This window comes from Phallusia mammillata, chromosome 7 (genome assembly GCF_965637545.1).
Source record: "Phallusia mammillata chromosome 7, kaPhaMamm4.hap1.1, whole genome shotgun sequence".
NCBI classification, from domain to species: domain Eukaryota; kingdom Metazoa; phylum Chordata; class Ascidiacea; order Phlebobranchia; family Ascidiidae; genus Phallusia; species Phallusia mammillata.
In genome coordinates this window covers 14,897,706-14,904,186 of record NC_137258.1, presented here as the reverse complement: position 1 = coordinate 14,904,186, position 6,481 = coordinate 14,897,706, and the positions used below count along the sequence as shown (strand labels likewise).

Here is a 6,481-nt window from a genome sequence, read left to right as displayed (position 1 = left end):
ATCACAATTGCTGCTTCAAAAATAAATGGGGAACAACTTCTAAAGCACTGAACGCTTTTCTGAAGCGGTAATCCAACTGTTAAGGTGCAAAACTGAAAAAAATTGTGATATCACAATTGGTTATTAAACTGATTAGATAACAAGCCTACACATAAAGATAAAGGCGCACGGCTTTAAGATACTGACTCCCCTGTTCTCAAGCAGCGGTAAACAGACTGGACATGGTACAGCATGTATCTCAAGTTTAAATAGCTTTTAGCCTTTTACCTTGGTATTTAGATATTCTATTTGTGATGTCATAATTTAATATTTCTCTTGAAAATCCTGGGTAATGGCTTTTGCAGTAGAGTTACAGTTTTCAATAAAATAAATGAAGTTGTTGGCCATGAAAAATATGACAATAAAATTACATTGTGATCAACACACTTAGGTTTATTTGGAATATCACAACAAGGACTCCCCCAGAGACATTATGTACATAAACTTGTTGATGAAATAAAACAAAAACAGAAAAACTTAATTCAAAAGCTTTCAAATGTGTTCACAGCTTTATGAATTTGTTCAGACATTTTACTCTTATAACGAAGTAAAATTTCCGATCAGACCTGATTTGTAAACGCTTTGCTTCATAAAATGATTAAAATTAATAACAAAATATATAATTAAAATTTTCTTTACACTGCCACAAATAAATTTTTAAGCAGCCTTTCGCATTGAACATCTGCATTCTACACGACGAAAGAGGGGCTGAGAGAGCTGTTTACAGAATTCGGATTTCAATGGGCAAGTGTTATGTAATAGATTTACTTGTCTTGCTTCAGTAGTTACATAACTAATCATAGATATCTTAAACGTTTTTCTCATTTTTTGAGAGATTTCTAAAATATAAAAAATACACCGTTGTTTGTAATAAAAGAGTCAAATTTATTTTTGAACACTTTTTTCAGGTTGTGAAATCGTTCTGTCAAATATAGGATAAACATGGAACTTTTCATAGCTTCCATTGCCATTTTGTTTTAAAACACACAGCCCTCGCGGTCGAGAGGTTACAGCAAGAAAGGATTTCCCACGTTTGTGGCCAACCGCGTTGTTGAGATTGAGCGACATCAAAAGTTTAAGTATGTGCTAATTAAGCTAAACCCCGCATATGCATCGTGAGGTTTGTCTCCGGAGAATTAGCTCCCGGGCACCGGTTGGTCGGGGCGAAGTCCATCTGGAGTAGCGAAGACAATCGAATGACCTGCGTGATCTGTGCAACTACCAGATGTTTCCGAAAATATTTTGTTCCTGATAAAACAATAATTGTCGGCGCATTTTACTGTTGGCCCGTCTATGATTGCCACAGATTGAATAATCGAAAGATTCTCGTCGTTTTGCCGATTAAACATAGCTGATGCTTGGTTGTTAAGACATAGCCTAAGTTGTTTCTGCCTCAACGGATTGGGAGAGTGGTTGGTTGTATTTCCTGTAACTGCACTATTAACTGAAGAGTTCGAGCATGCGGAAGTGCAGCTTGTTAATTACGGAAGTGCAGCTTGTAAAGGGGAGAGTGGGGTGGGTTGTTACAAAATTTGTTTCGCTGCAATTTTGGGGTTAAATTATTATTCAGATCATCCTGATTTTTTGTATGAAGTTTCATATGCCCCCAAGTCTAGTGAACATGTTACCAACAAAATAAATTGGTACTTGTAAAAAAATATTTCATGTTTTCTGGTTGATGCTCTGTTGTAACAACTCACCCCATGGTGGGGGTGAGTTGTTACAGTACTTTAGGGAGGTTTCCACATCCACAAATGTGACAATTAATATTTCTTTTATTGTGTGTTTTGTAACATAAATATAATAAAACCACTTTTACTCATTTCAACTATTTATTTTGAGTTATAATCAATTAAAACAATTTTGTTCATCACGATTCAGAAATTCCAATCCAAATTTGCTAAATTGGTGACATCTTTGTTTCTGAAGTGAACAAAACAGTTGTTTAGAGTCCAAAAGTAAACTTTTTGGAATGGTAGCAATATCAAGTATCTTGTTTTGCACCAACATTTAAGTTCTTTCATCAAATAGAAGTCACATCACAAGCTTGCATGTACAATGTGAGTACTGTAATATCAAGTATCATTGTATGTCACAAATCATGTTGTTTATTAAAATAACAAGACAGATCAAAGGGTTTATAGAACAAACACAACACAGTTTACAATCAAATTCATTTTTAAAGTACTTTATGTCAATGAATTCACAAACTTTAAATTTTGACATAACTTTAACCATGAAATGAATGACATCCTATATTCCTTACAGTTTCTTGTCCTCGATATAGTGGTAAGTTTTCAAACTTGGTCCAAAACCTGGATTTTACACACATAATTAACTTTTTAGAAAGTAAAGAGCTTGCAATAACAACATATTGTCACCAAACAACATTTTAAGCACATTATTTATTTACAAAAGTTAAGTATTACCTTTCTCAGGCCCATATGATAATCATTGTTCCAGATGTGGGACACCTTGTAACAACTCACCCCACCAGCATGGTGCAACTTAAACCAATCTGGACTTAAAATTAGCTAAAGTTTGCAACTTTATTCTTTTACAAGGTACTAACATACCACTATCACTTGACAAAAAAACTTGCATCATAGAATTTTTTACATTGTGTGCTTTAGGAGATTCGATTTAGCTTAAGTCCAAAAATTTACTTTAGACACCTCAAAAGGGCCACTCTAAAATACGCAATCTACGCAAGCTATACGCAATCTACTAACAAAAACTAACTAAGATGTTGACGGTTAGTGCTATTAGGGTCAGGGTGACGGTTTGTGATACAATTAACTTTATAATTTAATTTCAGATGCCTTTCAGGTCTAATTTTCTCTACAAGTGTTCACATGCGGTACCATACAGTGTTTAGTACCACTCTCAACACATATGAGAATATTAAGCCCAAACTGGACATCTAAAACTAAATTATAGTGTTAATTTTATTATAAACCCTCACCCAGACCCTAAAAGCCCTAACCGTCAACATTTTTTAAAGGTTGCATACGTTTTATAAGCAGATTGCGTACAGATTGCGTAGATTAGAGGAGCCCCCTCAAAATAGCAAAATTCAAGAAGTCAGCGAATACCCGCACAAATTTTGTCACGCTGGCCGTCCCGGATGTACCAACCGACATGCGTAATTCCAGCGGTTTTATAAAAACATAGCCGAAGTTATTCGCGTTGTAACTAGTGATGTACCGAATCGACGAAATTTCGATTCGGCCGAAACCGAATATTCGGCGGTTTTGCCGAATAAATTCGGCCGGATCAACCGAATCATTTATGACGTCACGCAAAGTCGTACGCTACGCGTTTGACATGAAAACACAAGTTTATCTACATGGTTATTATTATAGAATGGTTGTGTTTCGTCCTTATTTTAGTTCTATGGGGTTTAACATTGCCTCAAGCATGATTGCCAACCCGACAATGAATTACTGATTGTTTGTCTGCAGTGGGAAAAGCGTCAATATGTTAAAAAATATAATGATTGACGCGATTTTCGTTGGTACTAAGAAGAAAGGACACGTTTAACGCTTTAAATGGGTGCTCGTAAAAGATTCGGTTTCGGCCGAATCGCAACCAATTATTCGGCCGAAACCGAATCTTTGCAAAAGTGGCCGATTCGGCCGAATAAATTCGGCAAACCGAATATTCGGTACATCTCTAGTTGTAACCACTGATCTAGAAAAAAAAGTTTTTTTTTTTTTTTTTTCTAGATCAGTGGTTGTAACAACCCACCCCACTCTCCCCTATTTATTTTACAGCTGTTGTTGTCCATCTTGTACAAAGTGGAACATTACGAAACATGACTGTCAGCCTATTACTTTCCTAAATTCGCATCATTATCTGTTCTTTCAGTGTATTTTAATATTCCAGTTTCAAAAATGTGAACCCGACTCGATTATTACAGCAAAATGCAAATAAAATTTTGAAAAAATATCCGATACTATCAGTTGCCTTAAATTTGCAACATATTCTTTCTTTTTATCTATTTTGATATTCTGATTTAGAAAAAGTGAACCCGACTCGATTATTACAGTATAATCGAATTTACTAATAGGCTATAGCCGGTATAGCCTACCACCTTTCGGCCAAATTGCAAATTGACAAAATACGCAAAGTTTAATACAATTTCCAAAACTATGCGAGCCTATTATTTTTCTAAATTCGCAACAATACCTATTCTTTCTATTTATTTTAATATTCCGTTTTCAAAAAAAATGAACCAGACCCGATTGTTACAGCAAAATGCAATTTACTAACACCACCTTTTGAATAATTGTCAATATTATTGGAAAATACAAAGATCAATACAATTATCAAAAACTGTCCGAGCCTATCATTTTCCTTAATAATTCGCAACATTACATATTCTTTCAGTATGTTTTGATTTTATGATTTTAAAAAACTGAACTCGACTCGATAATTGAAGTAAAATGAAATGTGCAAAGTTCAATACAATTTTTAAAAACTATCCGACCCTATTATTTTCTTTAAATTTACAACATTGTCTATTCTTTCAGTGCATTTTAAAATTCCATTTTCAACAAAGTTAACCCGTTTCTATTATTATATCAAAATGCCATTTAACTTACAAGCACTACATTTTGGGAAAATGCCAATATTGACGAAATAGGCAGATATGTTTTACCCGATTGAAATACAAGTATTTATAGTGCAACAGAGGTTTTAGTGGAAACAGTTGTTTCGAATGACCCCGCCGCAAGCGAATTCGTCCTCTGAAAACAATATTTTAATAAAGTGGATGGGCACGTAAAGGTCAGTTGAAATCGAAATCATCAACCTGGGTGTAAAAGGCAAAGAAGAGTTGTTACGCCTTTTTTCGGTTCTGCTGCAATAACGGACTGTCAGTACCAGGGGCGGCTCGTGCGAGGGGGCTGCGGAGCTGCAGCACCCCCAGTATTTTTACTTGACATTCCTATTCCAAGTTGTCATACAAAACAATCTTTACATATAGTATTTATGTTTGATCAGTGCATACTAAGAATAACTTTTATGGCATTAATCGGCATTTTATTAAAATAAAATTAATAAAAAATTTGTATTATTTAAAAAAATTTTTTTTTTTTAAATAATAAGTTATCTATGGCGGAGCTGCAGCTCCAGTTTCGTGACGTTTTCAGTTGTGCGCATGCGCACTTGGAAAAGCTACATGCCGGGCGAAATAGGCGAGAGGGGGCTGTGGCTCGCGCAGCCCCTCCCGTGACGTAGCGCTAGTTGTGTTGTCTGCTTCGCGTCAGTGAGCTCCAAAGCCAAACCCGTGTACTGTGTTTTTAAGTTCGACAGTGAGTGCAGTTAAATAATTATTTTGCTATCATTAAATTTATTGTTTGACTGTTAGTCGTGACTTTTTAAGATGACTGTAAGTGGGTTTCAGTTTTTACAGTTATCATTGAATTAAATAAGTGTATCTAACACCTTGAAAAAGAAAAAAAAGGTCATCTAACACCTTGAAAAGTCACAATTAACCTTTATAATAAATAACTGAATTAAAAAGATTTATGAAAGTATGGGAAAAACATCCGCTACTCCAATGTCATGCAGGAATAAGCAACAACAAGAAATACTCAGTTTTAGTTCCTAATGCTACCAAAGAAAAATTAAATTTGTGACTGTGAAGTTAAATGCCTCACTGAAATTCAGGCAATATCAAATGCAGAACAAACAACTGCAAGCAACAGGTATTTTGAAATGAAGACAAAAAAAGAGTGAAGACAATTTAAAGTGTGGATTTCTTAACACACCATGTGGACAGTATTTGCAACCAAGTGCAATCATGTGTATTGATATAATGGACATGTACTGTTTGTCTAAACAGTAGCTGCTAAATTGCTTCACAGGAAATGTTTCTTAAGAATGAACATTCTACAGGGGAGATAGTAGTGACACCAAGCACATCCTATTGTTGACAAAAAAAGCTAGTTACTTAAATGAAAATGTTTCTGTAGATCTGATGTTCATGATTACTTTGAAAATAATTAATCTAGAGATGATGTTTTGACAAGTTAAATTACTAGGATGAAAAATCCTTTTTGCTGTTTCCATGATTCCTTCAAAGGCAAAACAGTTCTTTTTAACACTGAAAAAGATGCCAATTTTTCTGAGGAACACCAATATTTCCAAAAGACCTGCACTTGCAGTGCTAGTACTAAATAGAAAAACAGTTTCTTAGTTATCATTTGGGATTAAGGAAGAAGCTATCAATTATCATGCCCAAACTATAACTTCATGATTCATTTTGGTTGGAAAATAGAAGCACAAGATTTAATAATATGGTTTAAATTTAAGTGAGAGTGTTGTAAATTTTAAAGCTTGAAGGCGTTTTGCACTTTAAAAAGGAAATTATAAGCTATTTGCCAGCAAACAGCAATTATAGCAGTTAAGAAACTAAAATAGAATTAATAGTCTG

General features: G+C 34.6%; 1 long non-coding RNA gene across 2 annotated transcripts; it reads right to left on the bottom strand.

Moving 5' to 3' along the window:
• Window positions 1-1,796: 1,796 nt before the first annotated feature.
• Window positions 1,797-3,725, bottom strand: LOC145202665 (uncharacterized). 2 transcript variants are annotated; one of them, XR_013853314.1, is made up of 3 exons: window positions 2,469-3,725; window positions 2,306-2,354; window positions 1,797-1,962 (listed from the first exon to the last, which is right to left on the bottom strand). It is a non-coding gene; the product is annotated as an uncharacterized LOC145202665 (long non-coding RNA). The 2 variants fall into 2 exon arrangements; XR_013853315.1 differs by lacking the exon at window positions 1,797-1,962 and adding an exon at window positions 1,969-2,106.
• Between the last annotated feature and the right edge of the window lie 2,756 nt (window positions 3,726-6,481).